The sequence below is a fragment of the Dama dama genome, chromosome 31 (genome assembly GCF_033118175.1).
Source record: "Dama dama isolate Ldn47 chromosome 31, ASM3311817v1, whole genome shotgun sequence".
NCBI classification, from domain to species: domain Eukaryota; kingdom Metazoa; phylum Chordata; class Mammalia; order Artiodactyla; family Cervidae; genus Dama; species Dama dama.
The window spans coordinates 22,521,261-22,540,090 of NC_083711.1; positions in this window are offsets into that span (position 1 = coordinate 22,521,261).

Genomic DNA, 18,830 nt, shown 5'->3' on the forward strand with positions numbered 1-18,830 from the left:
AGGCATGACCTAAATCAAGTCCCTTATGATTATACAGTGGAAGTGAAAAATAGATATAAGGGACTAGATCTGATAGGCAGAGTGCATGATGAACTATGGATGAAGATTCATGACATTGTACAGGAGACAGAGATCAACACCATCCCCAACAAAAAGAAATTCTAAAAAGCACAATGGCTGTCTGAGGAGGCCTTACAAATAGCTGTGAAAAGAAGAGAAGCAAAAAAAAAAAAAAAGAAGAAGAAGAAGAAGAGAAGCGAAAGGCAAAGGAGAGAAGGAAAGATATACCCATTTGAATTTTGAGTTTAAGCTTCTTTGATATTTTCATTGTGGATATTTAAGGTAATTTTGACACTGGAAATTTGATTTTGAAGCACTAACTTAGTTCTAAATATATTTTGTAGTGCTTTGAATTTGAAGTTATATGTTTTTAGGCTAGCTTGAAAGTTAAGTCTGAGTACATATACATATCAATTGCTTTCCATTGGCTAAAATGAACAAGGGAGATTGACATATGCCAAGAATGGACTGTTGGACAATACTAAGTTTTAAAGGGAAATATCTAAAAAGCTATGAAGTAGACACATAGAATCAAATAGATGAGGACACTCCATAGAATTACCATTCAGCTGGAGATAATACCTCTGTGACAGGGACAGTGGAGAGGACAAGCAAATATTTTCACTACAGCAATGGTTACAAGTGAGAACCTCTAAACACAAGGGTGCTTTTGTTAAGATGCACTACTTTCTTTCAATCTGAGTCGGATCTAGATTTGTTAGTAGGAGGTAAGATAAGCATGTCAGTGAATTCACTATTACCCTTACATGAAATGAAATTAGCAAAACCCTTAACCAGACAATAAGGAATCCTTTTCAAATTGTACTGCTAAACTATGAAGTAATGTCATGTTCTCATCTCTTGTTAATTGAAAACTGAAGAAGCCCAGCTGTGGGCTTGATGCAATATCATGAAAACGATCATTTTTTCATTGTTTTTAATATGATATGTAGAATTTGATTCCATGAAATAGTTTAGATAATCTGCTTTCTAAGCATCATTTCTTTTAATAAACAATATCAATGCTGTTCATTATATTTACTTTTTTGTCTTGGCTAATACAAGCCTAAGAATTAAATTTTGATTTCTAGTGTTTCTGCAGTTTTCCTTAGGCAGTTATTTCCTGCTATCATTTTGCTCTTCTTTTCAATTTTTAAATCCTGTATCGTTTTTATGATCCTCAGTTTATTTGACATGGGCTTTATTATGACCCTTCTATGTGTTTAAATAAAGTTTTTATAAAAATTATCATACAAATATTTTAGAGATAAACACATGAGTTTAATTGCAAGGTCATAGGTCTTGACCTTAAAAGGAACGAAAGGCTATTTTACTAGCGAGATGTGTTCCTTCAGGAATACTAGAACATGCAAGAACAAGCAGACTATGGCGGACCATAGGCAAGTCTGGGGAACAACACAGATTGGGCTTGCTTTTATAGAGGAAAGGAGGAAACTGTGGAGGCTCTGACTGTACTTTGACTACAAGAGAGAAGTAGCTTGCTGGTCGTTCAGAAGGGAATCTTTCTTCCTGCCAGGATCTTTATGCTGCTACGAGTGATTATGAGTGAGAGCTCCCTCTTCAGGGCTTCCTGACTCATAGAGTAGTTACACACTTCACTCCTAAAAAACGAAGAGCTTCCTCGCTGGTTCCGTGGTAAAGAATCCACCTGCCATTGAAGGCACAGGTTCTATCCCTGGTCTGGGACGATCCTACACGCCAAGGAGCAACTAAGCCCGCGTGCCACGACTACTAAGTCTGGTGCTCCAAAGCTCAGGGATCGCAACTACTGACCCCACACGCTGCAACTATTGAAGCCCCCCGCACTCCCTTGAGCCCCTACTCTGAATCAAGAGAAGCCACACCAAAGAGGAGCCCACACACTGCAACTAGAGAGTAGCCCCCACTCACTGCACCTACAGGAAAGCACCACAGCAAGGAAGATCCAGCAATGCCAATAAGCAAATAAATAAAATTACGATTAAAAAAAAGGAAGTGGAAAATCAATTTATCAATGATAAAAAAAAAACTTATACTATTTACCCCACTTCCAAGCAGCTCCTTCCTCCACACCCTCGCCAAAATTTAGTGTTGTGAATCCTATAAAATTTTAACTATTCTACGAACGTGGAGTTGAATCTATTGCATCCCCTGCTGATTGATGATGGTTAATAATGTTGATACATTCTCACATACTTCAAGGCTTTTGCATAATTTCTTCTGTGGGGTGTCTGTTCAAGTCTTTTCCAAACACCTTAATGGTTTAAATCTCTTTTTTATTGCCGATTTGAAGAATTTACTTATATAAATTGACTATAAGACTTATCTACATTTATGAATATATATTTTCTTCCAGTACCTTTAAAGCTTTGGCCTATATTCAGACTAGAAGGGAGGTGAAAAGCAAAGGAGAAAAGGAGAGATATTCCCATTTGAGTGCAGAGTTCCAAAGAATAGCAAGGAGAGATAAGAAGGCCTTCCTCGGCGATCAATGCAAAGAAATTGAGGAAAACAATAGAATGAGAAAGGCTAGAGATCTCTTCAAGAAAATTAGAGATACCAAGGGAACATTTCATCCAAAGATGGGCTCAATAAAGGACAGAAGGTGTATGGACCTAGCAGAAGCAGAAGATATAAAGAAGAGGTGGCAAGAATGCACAGAACTGTACAAAAAAGATCTTCATGACCCAAATAATCACGATGGTGTGATCACTCATCTAGAGCCAGAGATCCTGGAATGTGAAGTCAAGTGGACCTTGGGAAGCATCACTAGAGCAAAGCTAGTGGAGGGGATGGAATTCCAGTTGAGCTATTTCAAATCTTGAAAGATGATGCTGTGAAAATGCTGCACTCAACATGCCAGCAAATTTGGAAAACTCAGCAGTGGCCACAGGACTGGAAAAGGTCAGTTTTCATTCCAATTCCAAAGAAAGGCAATGCCAAAGAATGCTCAAAGTTGAAAGTGAAAGTTAAGTCGCTCAGTCGTGTCCTACTTTTTGCGACCCTGTGGACTGTAACCCACCAGGCTCCTCTGTCCATGGGATTCTCCAGGCAAGAATACTGGAGTGGGTTGCCATTTTCTCCTCCAGGGGATCTTCCTGACTCAGGGATCGAACCCAGGTCTCCCTCATTGCAGGCAGACGCTTTAACCTCTGAGCCACCTGGGAAGCAACTACTGCCCAAATGCACTCATCTCACACACTAGTAAAGAAATGCTTAAAATTCTCCAAGCCAGGCTTCAGCAATACGTGAACCGTGAACTTCCAGAAGTTCAAGCTGGTTTTAGAAAATTCAGAGGAACCAGAGGTCAAATTGCCAACATCCGATGGATCATCGAAAAAGCAAGAGAATTCCAGAAAAACATCTATTTCTGTTTTATTGACTATGCCAAAGCCTTTTACTGTGTGGATCATAATAAACTCTGGAAAATTCTGAAGGAGATGGGAATAACAGACTACCTGACCTACCTCTTCAGAAACCTGTATGCAGGTCAGGAAATTAGAAGTGGACATGGAACAACAGAGTTGTTCCAAATAGGAAAAGGAGTACCTCAAGGCTGTATATTGTCATCCTGCTTATTTAACTTACATGCAGAGTACATCATGAGAAACACTGGGCTGGAGGAGGCACAAGCTGCAATCAAGACTGCCGGGAGAAATATCAATAACCTCAGATACGCAGATGACACCAACCTTATGGCAGAAAGTGAAGAAGAACTAAAGAGCCTCTTGATGAAAGTGAAAGAGGAAAAAAAAAAAAAAAAAAGAAAGTGAAAGAGGAGAGTGAAAAAGTTGGCTTAAAGCTCAAGATTCGGAAAACTAAGATCATGGCATCTGGTCCCATCACTTCATGGCAAATAGACGGGGAAACAGTGGAAATAGTGGAAACAGTGGCTGATTTTATTTTTTTGGTCTCCAAAATCACTGCAGATGTTGATTGCAGCCATGAAATTAAAAGACACTCCTGGAAGGAAGGTTATGACCAACCTAGCCAGCATATTAAAAAGCAGAGACATTACTTTGCCAACAAAGGTCCGTCTAGTCAAGGCTGTGGTTTTTCCAGTGGTCATGTATGGATATGAGAGTTGGACTATTAAGAAAAATGAGCGCCGAAGAATTGATGCTTTTGAACTGTGGTGTTGGAGAAGACTCTTGAGAGTCCCTTGGACTGCAAGGAGATCCAACCAGTCCATCCTAAAGGAGATCAGTCCTGGGTGTTCATTGGTAGGACTGATTATGAAGCTGAAATTCCAATTCTTTGGTCACCTGATGTGAACAGCTGACTCATTTGAAAAGACCCTGATCCTGGGAAAGATTGAGGGCAGGAGGAAAAGGGGACGACAGAGGATGAGATGGTTGGATGGCATCACCAACTCAATGGACATGCGTTTGAGTAAGCTCTGGGAGTTGGTGAAGGACAGGGAGGCCTGGCGTGCTGCGGTTCATGGGGTCGCAAAGAGTTGGACACGACTGAGTGACTGAACTGAACTGAACTGACTAATTTCGACTATAAACTTAGACCAAAATCTTTTTGCATTTGTTTGTGTATGGTTTATGATACTGTTTGAAACTTTTTTCTATATAGCCTGTTTTAACAGCATAGTTTTATTTTTAAAGGAATCCTATGATCATATATGCATTAAACTGAGGCACATTAAAATTTTCAAGAGTTTATTTGAGCATACATTGACTGGAATTGGCAATGTCAAACCAAAGGTGGTTAGGAGACAGGCAAGTTTTTAATAAAAAGATGCAGAAAGCAGAGCATAGAGATTATTTGGCTATGGCTTAAGCAGTTGTCTTCTTTGGGAAAACCTGGTTAGCCGTCTGTGATTGATGATTCTTAAGTTTCTTTATTTAGGGTTTGAGTTCATCAACTCTGGTTTGGGTTTTGGCTTGCTTACATAAACTACAAAGGTGTTAGAGCCACCTCAGTCTAATGGCCTCCTTGGTTAAATACTGTAACAGTCTCTAATATTTCACTTTAATCTATTTTCTTATTCTCATGTAGTTAGTACTACTATAGCACAGTAACAAGTCCTGAATTCAGGCCTGTGAGTCCTCCAGTTTTGTACTGTTTCTCAAGATCATTTTGCCTAGTCTTCTTGCATTGTTTTCTCTAAAACTTTTAGAATCAACTTTTGACTTGTAGACAATAGCTTGTTGACATATTGATTGGTGTTGCATTATGGCTATGGATCTATTTGAAGACAATAAATATTAAAAACATGTTGTCTTCAACTATTAAAAATGGTACATTGCTTTATATATTTTGAATTTTTATGTCCAATGTTTTAGAAAATTTAATGTGAGATTTGTACATATTATTTGTTAAATTCCTCCTTATTATTATGTACTTTGATTTTTTTGTAAATCAAGTTTTTATTTAGGGCTTCCCTGGTGTCTGAGTGGTGGGGAGTCTGCCTACCAATTTGAAGGACATGGGTTCAATCCCTAGGCTGGGAAAATCTCCCTTGCTGAGGAGCAACTGGGCTCACGTACAACAACTACCGAGCCTGTGATCTGGAGCCCAGGAGCTGCAACCATTGAGCCCACGCACCACAACTACTGAAGCCTTTGTGCTCTAGAGCCCATTATCCACAACAGGAGAGGCCAAAGCAATGAGACGGCCACACATGGTAACTGGAAAGTAGCCCTAGCTCGACATGACTACAGAAAAGCCCCCCACAGTAGTGAAGACTCAGAACAGTCATAATAAACAAGTAAATTTTTAAAAACTTATTTGATTTTTCCAATTTGGGGTGGCAATTATTCAGAAATAAAGTAGATTTTTGTAAATATGTTGACCTTGTATCTTATGAGTTTTTAAATCTAATTTGCAAATTTCATTCATCTGAAATTTCTTGAAATTTTTTCTATGACCCAACATATCTTGTTGAATATTCTCTGTAGGTGTCGGGTACAGTGTTTAGCAAAGGTTGATCAATAAACAGTGGATCATTTTTGTTTGACTCTTGTATATCCTTGGTGATTATTTAGTTTTCTTATTCTATTAATCACTGAGACAATGGTGGTAAATTTCTCTGATGTCAAGTTTGTTTGTTTGTTTGTTTTTCTTCCTTTACTACCATGTGATTTTGTTTCATTTATTTTGAAGCTCTCTGTCTGGATGAATTCATGTTAGAATGCTTATGTAATCTTTTAGAATAAAATTCATTTACCACTATGAAATTTCACTTCTAAATGATAACTAGCACTCCTTGTCTTGACATCTATGTTGCTCAATATGAATATAATCATTCAAATTTTTCTATTCTTAATGATTGCATGGTATATCTTTTCTCACTTTTTAACTTTCAATCCTCCTGTGTCTCCATACTTAAAAGTACACCTCTTGTAAACAGCATACATACAGCCTATATTTTAACTGTAAAGTAATTATTGAGTTATTCAAATTCACAGCCACCTCTTGCTGTTTATTTTCTGAGTCTTGTCTCTTTATTTTCCTTTTCTTCCTTTGGCTTTTAAAAAGTCCCTTTTGTGGTATCTGAATAGATAATTAGGTAGACGGACATACAGAAATAGATATAATCATCTATATATTTCAAGATTTTAATCTGAATCTCTTTTGATTGCTTTTAATGGTAGCTCTAATGATTACAGTATGTGTTCTTAAAACAAAAAAATCTAAAATTCTAGAGAAAGACAGCAGTGTAATGCTTTATATGGCCCATTCAATAAGGGATGAAAAAAAGGGGGAGTCATAAAAGGTAGAGAGGAATAAAACTCTCCTATTTACAAATTATATAATTATACACCTAGAAAATGATTAAGGAATCTAAATAAAGGTTACAAATTTAGTGATAAACATGTTCTGTTACCTGCCCTATGCTTTATATTAAGCATGAAGTGAAGTGAAAGTTGCCCAGTGGTGTCCAACTCTTTGCAACCCCATGGATTTCCATAAAGTCCATGGAATTCTCCAGGCCAGAATACTGGAATAGCCATTCCCTTCTCTAGTGGATTTTCCCAACCCAGGGATTGAACCCAGGTCTCCAGCATTGCAGGCAGATTTTTTTTACCAGCTGAACGATCAGGGAAGCCCTACTAAACACAATAACTTATAAACAGTATTCATTTGTCTTCCTTTGAAAGCATTGAGTTTTATTCTGCTGGACAGTTAAATTACAGCTGAATAACTTCTATCTCTAAAGCTTTATCTAAGGCTTGACTTTATTTTTAGAGCAGGTTTATTTCTTTTCTAACTTCAGTCATAGTGTGCAGAATTTTATTGTCATTTCTCTTAAGCAAGAGCTTTATCTAGAGGCTTAGAAGAATTTCTTAAATGCTTTATAAGTTCTGTTCCTTCCGTATGATCTAGAATTCCAGCATTTTTGGAAATGTCTGACCATTCCATTTCTAAATCTCCCAGCAGCTGCTCTGTAATGGGTTGTGAAGTCTTAACACTAAGTGTACACAATGACCAGCAGGGAAATCCGTACAGAACTTCATCTCCTAACCCTACTTAGCTCCCTCCTTTCCAGTACCCTGACCTATAATTCTAGAAAATTATGCAACCCTACAAGATAATTTTTGCCTTCACAACTCCGTGAGACCGCTGTGGTCTGCTAGGGTTTGACCTTATGGTGACAGAGCACCAGCTAAGCATGCATCTCACCTCACTTTTTCTAGTTTCCCAATAAGCACAAGTTGAAGATGGATGACTCCAAAACAACAATTCTATGTGAGAAAAGTCATATAATCCTGTGTTAATTCATGAATCAGTACCCAATGGTTGGGCTTCCCAGGTGGCACTAGTGGTAAAGAACTTATCTGCTAATGCAGGAGATGTACAGATGTGTGTTCAACCCCTGAGTCAGGAAGATCCCGTCGAGGAGGGCACAGCAACCCACTCCAGTATTCTTGCCTGGAGATCCCACGGACAGAGAAGCCTGATGGGCTACAGTCCATAGGGTCACAAAGAGTTGGACACAACTGAAGTGACTTAGCACACATGCACCTATTGTTTACATCATTGTTTAAACTGTTTTCAGACATCCACGTCAAGTGTGTGACCGCTGGATAATCAAGATCCACCGTAACATGTCATCCAGTGACAGATACCAGAATCAAAGGCATAACAGCTTTAGGATAAGAGCAGTCAGTCTCTTATAAGGGCTTCATCTAGGGCTCTATCTTTAAGATGTTTAAGTTCTGTAGCCACTAATGGAAAGTAGATTTCTTAAAATATTTCCAGTTCCAGGGGGGATTGGAATATTCATTAGTAGACCCTAAATTGAGTTTGTCCTTGTACTGGATCCACAGAGCTTTTAAGGTGAAGTCAGAATATCAGTGCATAAAGTTAGCCCTGGACATCTCCCAGCTAAATATCATGATTGATTTTCAACAACAGAACTGATTCTAGGCTACATCTGCTAATGGAGACAATATTCTCAATATATTGTTAAATTTTAGTCAAAGTATCTTGGTATTTAATATAATAAAATTATCCTGAAGATGTAAGAAAATGATGTATGGCATCTGGATTAGTGTATGCACTGAATGAATTCTTTTAAAATATATTTATGGTTAAAGTTCCAAACTGGAAAATAAATATTACAGGCCATTATTTCACACATGTATTTTGATTATATTTTAAAAATAGCTTTATTTAAATTGTGAAGGTTATATTTAAATATGCTTCTCAAATTTAGATCCTAAGTACTTAATTTAGCACAAAATAAACTTCTGATTTATTATTTCACAGACAAATTATATTAATGATGCTATATTTAGGGTTGAAGTTATTTTGCATGGAAGTCATTTTGAGCCTTACAATATTTTATTTCTATATAAATAGATGTCAGAAATACATTTTAATATATAGATTGATATTGTTATTATCTCATAATGACAAAAATCTGTGTGGGTATGAGTACTTGGTACAAGAAAATGGTTAATTTTTTCAAATGTGTAACTAGCAATCACATCTAATTTGTAAATATACTTTTATCCTGTGATTTTTTTTTTTATTTTAGCGAGTTTTCAATGTTCATTTCAAAAGATATCATTACCTAAAATCAGCCTTAAAAATGCACTTTTTCCCATTTTGACTTCTTACAAAATGCTCTCTTAATTTAACAGACATAGGTCATTTTTTTTTTCTTACCAAAATACTGATTACATAATGAAATATTCAAAAACACTAAAAATGTATAATCTAAATGTTATAAAATGGCCTATGTGAAAACGTAAATTTATAGACAAATATAGAGCAGTTTGGGCTTCCTAGGTGGTGCTAGAGAAAGAACCCACCTGCCAATGCAGGAGACTTAAGAGATGCGGGTTCAATCCCTGGGTTGAGAATATCCCTTGGATGTGGGTTTGGCAACCGACTCCAGTATTCTTGCCTGGAGAATCCCATGGACAGAGGAGCCTGGTGGGCTACAGCCCACAGGGTTGCATAGAGTTGGACATGACTGAAATGACTTAGCATGCATGCACGAACATAGGGCCAGCTAACTAACTTTCCCAAATGTTATGAAAATCATGGGTAGAGCAGAACATGGTGCAAATAGCTCAAAAGAAGAAAAATTAAATAAGACTGTGTCAACATAATACAAAATGAAAGAAAATGGCTTGCTTTTATATTTTCAGGTATAGTATTACAGAATGCTTTCAGATTTACAGAAGATATATATCTTAAGTATGTTTTTACTGCTCTCTATCATGCTTTAATATATTCCTCAAGGAACCATAATGAAATAGAATCATTACAAATAAAAATCAATGAGTTTTATTCTTAAGATAGTATATTCCTTCTTAATTAAGGCACTGACCAGGAAAACTTTAATAAAATGATGTATGACACTACAGTGTAAGTTATATCTTACATATTCGTTATTCTTTCACTTACCCTTTTATTCATTCAATATAAAAAAGTTTAGTTGTGCCTCAACTTGTACTCATAACCTTACAGAAGAGTTATAAGGATATGGTCTTTACCTTTTGATGTAAAGCTTATGATGATTCATTACCTGCCAAATTAATTTTTCCCATAGTCATTTATTGTCATCAAGTTTCTGTCATGTGGCAGGTTAGTCCTGTCATGGCAATTGCTGCATCCTCTGTATATCGACTGCTCAGTGACAAGAAATACATTTTCTCAAGTATCTCCTAGATACTTAAAACAATGTCACTACACAGTGAGTATTTCTACACAAAGACATTATAGGTTTGTTTTAAAACATTTTTATAAAACGGGCAGCTAGAAAACTAAGTCTTAATACCCATAGTTATAACTGATTTTTGCTTACTATGTTCCTTTGAGTCCCATTTATAATGGAACCATAATGTGGCCTGATGTAACAAGTTCATGTCTCTGGGGCATGATTATAATGAAAACCATTCAGGTTTTGAGTGTCCTGGCTGCGCTTTCCACTTCAGTGAGGCAGGGTTGTAGAGGGTCACCTCAAAATACAGACTCAGTAGTGACCTCTTTGAATCCTTTATTCCTTCCAACATATATCTTCTCTACCTACATCAAAAAGGAACTATTTTCTATTTCATGCACTACCCTGTACCAGAAACGTGGTCAACAGAAAGTGTAATGGTGGTGAATGCAAACTGAGAAATAAATATGGAAAATAAGATTATCGTCTAAGCTGGAAGAAAGGGAACTGATGATGATGACCAGTTGTGGTTGCTGAATATAATGTAATTAATAATCAAGAGAAGAAATATTAACTGGGAAATACAATTACTCTAAACTGACAAAGGGCCATAGTTCTTAAAGTGACATTTGGAAAGAGTGACATTCTCCACTTCATTTTTTTGTTTAAAGCGGTCAGTTGATTAGAACATATATTAAAAGAAAGACTGTGTACAGAGTTTGCAACTCGAACAACAGCTTGGCTGAAGCTGTAACATTAGTCATTTATTTCCTATGGGAGACACTCCCATCACAAGAGAAAGCAAATAGAAATAATAATGCCATTAATTGCTATTCTGTAATTTATAGTCTTGTAAAGCACTGTTTTTATGGACCGTATTGTGTCCCCCACTACAATTCATATGTTGAAGCCCTAAGCCTGTATATGACTATATTAGAAGACAGGATCTATAAGAGGTTCATAAATGTCAATGAGATCCTAAGGATGAGACTTTAATACAATAAGATAGTGCTCTTATAAGAAGAAGGATGCTGCAGTCTATGGGGTTGCAAAGAGTCAGACAAAACTGAGCAACTAAACAACAATAAGATGAGGAAGAGAACCAGAGAGCTCTCTGACATGCTCAGAAGAAAGACCACTTGAGTACACAGTGACAAGAGGCTATCTACAAAGCCAAAAAGAGAAGTCTCATCAAATACTAAGTCTGATAGCAATATGAGTGTGGACTTGCAGCCTCCCGAACTGTGAGGAAATATATTTCTGCCGTCTAAGCCATCCAGCCTGTGAAACTTTGTTTTGTTGCTGTTTTTCAGTTGCTCAGTTGTGTCCGACTCAGCGACCCCATGAACTGCAGCACGCCAGGCATCCCTGTCATTCACTGTCTCCCAGAGTTTACTCAAACTCATGTCCATTGAGTCGGTGATGCCATCCAACCATCTCATCCTCTATCTCCCTCTTCTCCTGTCCTCAATCTTTACCAGCACCAGGGTCTTTTACAATGAGTCTATTATTCGCATCAGGTGGCCAAAGTATTAGAGCTTCAGCTTCATCATCAGTCCTTCCAATAAGTATTCAGGGTTGAGTTCCTTTAGGATGGACTGGTTTGAGCTCCTTGCAGTCCAAGGTAATTTCAAGAGGAAATGCACTTGTGCTGTCTAAGCCATTCAGCCTATGAAACTTTGTTATAGTAGCTCAATCTAATATAGCTGTCGTATTTATTTTTAGTTGCCATAATAAAAAAGCAAAATGGTTAGCTCTTGTTGCTATCCCGATACTGGAGGTAAAGAAATTAGGGATCAGAAAATCTGAGTGATTTGCCTCAAGTTACCTAGGTAGTAAGTAATGGGTTTATGGTTAAAGATTCATTCCTTTTTATGTAAAGCATTTTTATATTTCATCAATTGGCCCAGTAAACCACCATGAATGGAAAAAAAAAGCCCCTCTGGGTGACTTAACAGTAGCATTTTCTCACGCAAGAGAAAATAAATATTTTTAAAGTAATTTTTTTCTAGAAATTAGAGGAAAATAAAAATATCAAAATACTGTTTTAATATAATCTACCACTATCTTAAAAATCTAAAGCAGGCAATGAAAACTGCGTGAAGTAATCACCTTAAGAATTTGAACCTTATTTACTTCAATGTTTGCAACCATTGTAAAGGTTTTTTTGAAGCAATTCTCTAAACATGATTCACCCATTTTGACCTGCCAAAGACTAACATATAAAATAAATTTCTTTTAACATCTCCACAGTTTCTGAAACATATTTTCATATTGATTCATAAATCTAAGAGCTATCTGTATCAGTTCTAGCGTCATCTGAATTCTCTTTTTAGAATAATTCACTTTGCATTTTTCCACACCTGGTTACTTACTGGGGGGAATACTGTGCTTTTAAAATTCATGTTGGCAACACTTATATCTAATTAACCTCCATATGCTGAAGAGACTCCTAACAAATTATATGGATATGTATCTTTATAGGGAATACAATTTCTCATAACTACACCCCCATGAGTCCTATTTTTGAAGAAATCACTCAGTATAAGTAGAAGAGTAGTTAGGACAGAAAGTGTTTTAAAGAGCACACTTCTGTTTCCATAGTAACTATAACCTCACCAGGCTCAATCTAGAGTTTATATGGAAGCAATATCATTCTGACATTGATTTCTTCCAATTTGATTTTCTTTAAAAATAAAGAAAACCACCACAGAACAAATTAATGAGAAAAATAGATTAGCTTATTGTATTTTTCAACTTTAGCCCCCAAATGAGAAGTTATTTTGCATATTAAACCAACAAAACAAGTGATATATAATGTTAACATCCAGTCCATCCCTCACTAATGGTACAGATCCCTGAGTCCTTACATTTAAAAGATTTCAGTTTAAGATAGGAATTTAATTTCAATGGTGACATGGGAAAAATATTAATCATGATATAGGGAAGTTATTCATGTGTCCAATGTATAATCTCATAAGCACCCAAATGAGATATAAAACAACGCTGAATGCAGGTAAATTCATTTTAAAAACACTATTTTTATTGCTATGTTTCAAATCCTTTGATGCTTAGTAAATCTTGGCTTGATTGTGTAGTATGTATTTGACTGTATTTAACAAACCAACAATACAAAATAATGAATTCAAAACTAATGTCCTAGGAGACTGCTGGGATTAAAGACCTCATTTGCAAAGGTGGGACAATGACAATCATATGTAAAGTAAAAGCAGAAATAACTTTTTTTTTTGCAACTCTGAGAAAAAAAATATTTAGTGTTAAGATACATTTGTAATACAAAGCATAATAATTCTAAATAGCTATTTCTAGTAACTTTGAATAAGGCAAAAAATAAAAGAACCTAGAAAATGTTTCCATTTTTTCATATAATAATTTACTGCACTTTAAAATATAGTTTTCTTATCTGAATTATAATTATACAACATTGTGATTCTTTTGATCAGAACTGTGAAAAATGCAACCATCCATTTTCACACTCAGAAGGCTTGGTAATAGCATGCAAGTTCATGCAGTTAATCTGTGATAAATACTTTGGCATATGCTAGAAATTCTAAAAGAATAATTTATATCAGGCACAACATCTGTTTAAAAAAGAAGACTTGCTAATCAAATTTCATTTACTCTTCTTGTGCTCATTTTTCAGGATGGTGATGGGATGAACACCAGGCACTGCATGGAAGTGCCATCTGCGTGACAAAAATCACATCTTGGCCAGAATTCAGACACGCAACTTTGCTTTTAATTCCCAGAAACTTTCTGGCACAAAACCATTAATGGCAGGTGGGTATAAATTATGTGGGCATCTGAAGAGAAAGGTTTTTCTTTAGTACTGTTACAGTATTAGGTGTGAATGAAGATTAGACTTTTCTTATAAAGCTTTTCTTGTAAAGCTTAGGCCCTTTAAAGTTTTTGTTTGTTTGTTTGTTTGTTTTTAAAGCCCAAACTTTTCCTTTAAAGTTTAGGCAATATCCAACTATATACCTATGGCAACCACTGTGTATTTTTGTGTAAAACAAACAAAAAAAAGAAATTTGAAATAATTTATGTTCTTCCTACAAGTTGCACGCTTACCGAGGAAAGTAACTTTCTAAGTATTTAAGGTCTGTCACAGACCTTATTAGACAGTAGACATTCAACAATTATGTGTGGCTGGAATTTGTATGACTGAATCATGGGACAGCAGTATGCCTGAAAGGGAGCCATTTATGTTAACTTTTGTATCCTATGTATTTATTCTTCAGGCACAGATTAAGCAGTTAATACATTCCCACTTGATGGACAGAGAGTTCTGTGTGTCACCCTGACACCAATTTTCATGGCAGAAAAATGTAATTCCACAGCATCAAACATTTTCTTTTACTTACTATTTTCTGTAGGTCTTTACAAAATAAATATCAAGAAAATTGACGTATCCCCTACAGGAGAATGATGTAAAAGAAAAACAAGTAGAATTTAGATTCAGACTCTGCTTATCTTGAAATACTTGCTTGATTTCAGGTGAAAGAGAAAACAGTTGTATATCTCAAAGGAAAGTTATTCAGTGAGGTGACTTATCTTTTTATTAAAAATGGCACTGTAATGTACTATATAAATAAAGAGCTCATTGGGCATAGATTGTTAAATTCCTTCAAAAATGCCTAAGGCCATGTAAAAGAAGGTAAACGATATTGCTCTATAGAACCATAATTGCTACAGGCTGTTGTTTTCCCTCTGAAGGTTGCTGACATGTAAATGGACTGACTTTTTCCTAAAGAATTTAATATCATCAGATTCTAGAGATCATAGAGGCTAGTTTTGTTTTTTTTCCCCCACGAGTTATGCTTTCAAGTATTTACTTAAATAGCATTTAAAAAGTTAGTTGTGGAAACACTCAATGTAAAAAAAAAAAAAAAAAAATGAGGAACATTTGAGAAACTGCCACAAGAATAGTCTAAGGAAACAGGTAAAGTAAATGTCAGATGGTATCTGAGATGGGATTCTGGAACAGAAAAATGATATAGGTAAAATTCAAGGAAATCTAAATAAACTATGGACCCTAGTTCATACTAAGGTATTATATTTTGTTCATTAAGTATAGCAAACATACCATACTAATGCAAAACATTAATAATAGGGGAAATTGGATGTGGAGTAAATGGAATTTCTCTATATGATCTTCTCAATAGTTCTGTAAATGTAAAGCTGTTTTAAGAAAAAGTCCATTAAAATCAATGAAAACAAAGTACATTAGACACACATCTTTCTTTTCTCCACTAGTTCAATATAATTCCATCTGGTATTGACCAAGTCCTTAACTCCATTGGATGTTTCTAATATTTAGCATATTTGTGTTTTGATTGTATAAATGTAATGTATGAGTATTTCCCCTTTCTCTGATTTTGTCAGGATATTTCTTCCCAGATACTACACTCCTAACTCTTAAAAAAAAAAAAATATACAGTATCATAAAATGATTACAGGTTATCAGTTTCACTCCACTCCCATACACACAAACACAACTGGACATTTCTGTAAATAATAAGATTAGTTAAAGAGGGCTTACAAGCCACTAAGGGAAGTGAGTTACTAGTAATTCTACAATAATAAAGAGCAACATTCATGGTTACCAAACGCATACACATGCGTGAACACACACACATTAAATTAATGCTTAAAATTGCTTAAATTACCAAAAAGGACTCCATCTTAATTCAACAAGTTAAAAAAATGTTTCAAAGAAAAGTATGAGTTAATATGATAATCTGTGATTCCAAGTTAATATTTGAGTAGTATGGATCAGAAAATGAGTAATAAACTTCATATGAGAGAATCACCTATCAGGAGAATTATAGAGTTAAGAGCTGCACTTAAGGAAGTTGTGTTACAATTAAGGAGAGATTGATTAGTATGATTTTGTGTCAGACTGAATGAATGTATGTTTATTCTTTCAAATGAGTAAAGCAGAGTACCAAAGTGATAAGGGAGGTCAGGGTGAAGGCAAGAGAAAAATTGGAATTCCCCACCCATGAAATGCATTCTGGGTAAAGGTAGTAGCTGTGAGTATTGGTAGGTGAGGGATACGTGATCTTAAAAAGTTGGTAAGATCAGTACATTAAACAATTGTGACGGGACTAAATAATTATTGCTGAAAAAATACAGAAAGGTGGTGATTGGAAAGGGATTGCTGAAATTTTATATTTGAATTTGTGGATTATTGTCCAGATTTCTGATTTCTAATTGTCAATTCTCAGTCAGTATGGCCCATATAAAGGAGAAACAGAAGCAGAGAAAATCTTCCTCAGTTAATCACGATTTTAAGTTGTTTTTGTAATGGAGTTTCCCTGTAGGTAGCTAAGCATGAAAATATACAATTCACTACTTAAGCTTTGGGTGAAGGCATATTTTTATTTGTTATTAATTTATTCCTGTCAGAGTTATTCTAGGCAACTCTGAGAATTTCCGGGGTGACTATGTTCTCTGTAAACTGAGGATAGGCTACCTGTAAAGAACAACATCTAATAATTGCATGAAGAGCAGAGATGAACACCATGAAGGGTGGCCTGAGGACTGGAAAAAGAACTGGAATTAAGAAATACCACTTAGAGTGATGTGATCACTGTAGAGTGATCTGTAGACTGTAAAGTGTATAGTGAAAGACTGTAGAGTGATGGATGGTGAACAAACAGATATAAGAGCATCTCATGCCAAAGGAAAAGAAAACCAAGGAATATTAAGACACGGCTATGGTTTTGGCCTCACTGGAGGAAATTGGTAAATTATTATCGGTTTCAGTAGCATGAGTGAGCACCGGCTATAATTCCTTCAGGTTCTACTCTAAGCATCATTGTGTACAGATGACAAGTAGGGTGAGAAAACACGAAGATAAATTGACATTCAAACTACTTACAGCTGAAATGAAGTCTAGAGGCAAAGATTCTAAAGGCTCCTGAATCTGGGAATCCTCTGTAAGAAGGTGATGCTTGTGCTGAATCTTAAACGGATAACATATATTTACCTGGCGAAGAGGACTGCAACATGGTATTCCAGATGGAAGTAACATGTGTAAAGTGTAAATTTTTGTCAGTAAAAGCAGAAGGTGTTCTGTATAAGACTTGTGCAGTGGGTATTTTATGCACCTGTCGAAACTCATAGTGCTACACATCATGAAGAGTGAACTTTAATACAGGCGTAATTTTCACTTGCACACGCAAGCTAGTACACACAAGAAGGATAAACAAGGTCCTACTGTGTAGCACAAGGAATTGTATTCAATATCCTGTGATAAACCATAATGAGAAGGAATATGAAAAGGAATATATATATATATATATATATATATATGGTAACTGAATTACTCTGCCGTACAGCACAAATTAAGACAACATTGAGAATCAACTATACTTCAATAAAATATTGAAAATAGAGGCAAGCCTTGGAGATATTCTGAGACATGTGGGTTCACTTCTAGACCACCACAACAAAGCAAATATCACACTAAATCAAGTTGCACAATGTTTTGTTCTGTATATAAAAGTTATACTTACACTATGCTGTAATCTAGATTACAGTATAACATAATGGGACTGTGTATTCCCATGACAGTAGGAATTTCCTGGCAGTTCAGTTGGTAAAGAATCTGTCTGCAGTGCAGGAGACCTGGATTCGATCCCTAGTTTGGGAAGATCCCCTGGAGAAGGAAATGGCAACCCACTCCAGTATTATTGCCTGGAAAATCCCATGGACTGAGAATCCTGGTGTGCTACAGTCCACAGGGTCGCAAGAGTTGGACACAACTTAGCGACTAAACCACCACCACCATGCTGTAGTCTATTAAGTGTGGAATAACATTATGTCTAATAAGCAATGTCATACTTCATTTTAAACCTTATTGCTAAAAAATGCTAATCATCTTCTGAGCCTCCAGTTAGCTGCAGTGGTAATATAAAAGGCTACAGAGCACAGTGATCAGCATCACAAATATAATGAGAACATAAGAAATTTATAATATTATGAGAATCACCCAAATGTGATACAGAGACACAAAGTGAGCAAACGTTGTTGAAGGTACAAGTCCATTTCTTGGAAATGGTGCCAAGAAACTTGCTCAACTCAGGGTTACCACAAATCTTTAATTTGTAGAAAATGCAGTATCTGTAAAAGTGAAGTGCAGTAAAATGAGTTGCGTGCAAATAAAAAAAAAAACAAAAAACAGAATTTTGGAGAATCTTGGGATGGAATACAGATCGTGGTCATTCAATCTATGCTGTCAATGTATGGTATAATTTCACAGAAGGCATAAAAGAAAGGGAAAAGAAAAGGTGACCTCAATAATTTTGGATGACAGCATTCTGGTTGGAAAATGTACAATAATTATAAACTGTATGCAAAAATCCTGTACTATAGTTTGTAAGTTTGTTTCTCACAAAGGTGAAAATTTAAAATTCTGAAAGAACTTTTGCATCAGTACTAGAGTTGAAAAAACAGGTAAATAAATTTTAGGTAATTGAAGCTAGATTTTCACTATCAGAGAGTGGAGGAAATTATAAAGAAATTAGGACAGTAAGACTAGAAGAAACCCTGTGATGTTAGACTAGGGTTGCAAACACTGATATAAAATCATATTTAATAGGTAAACAAA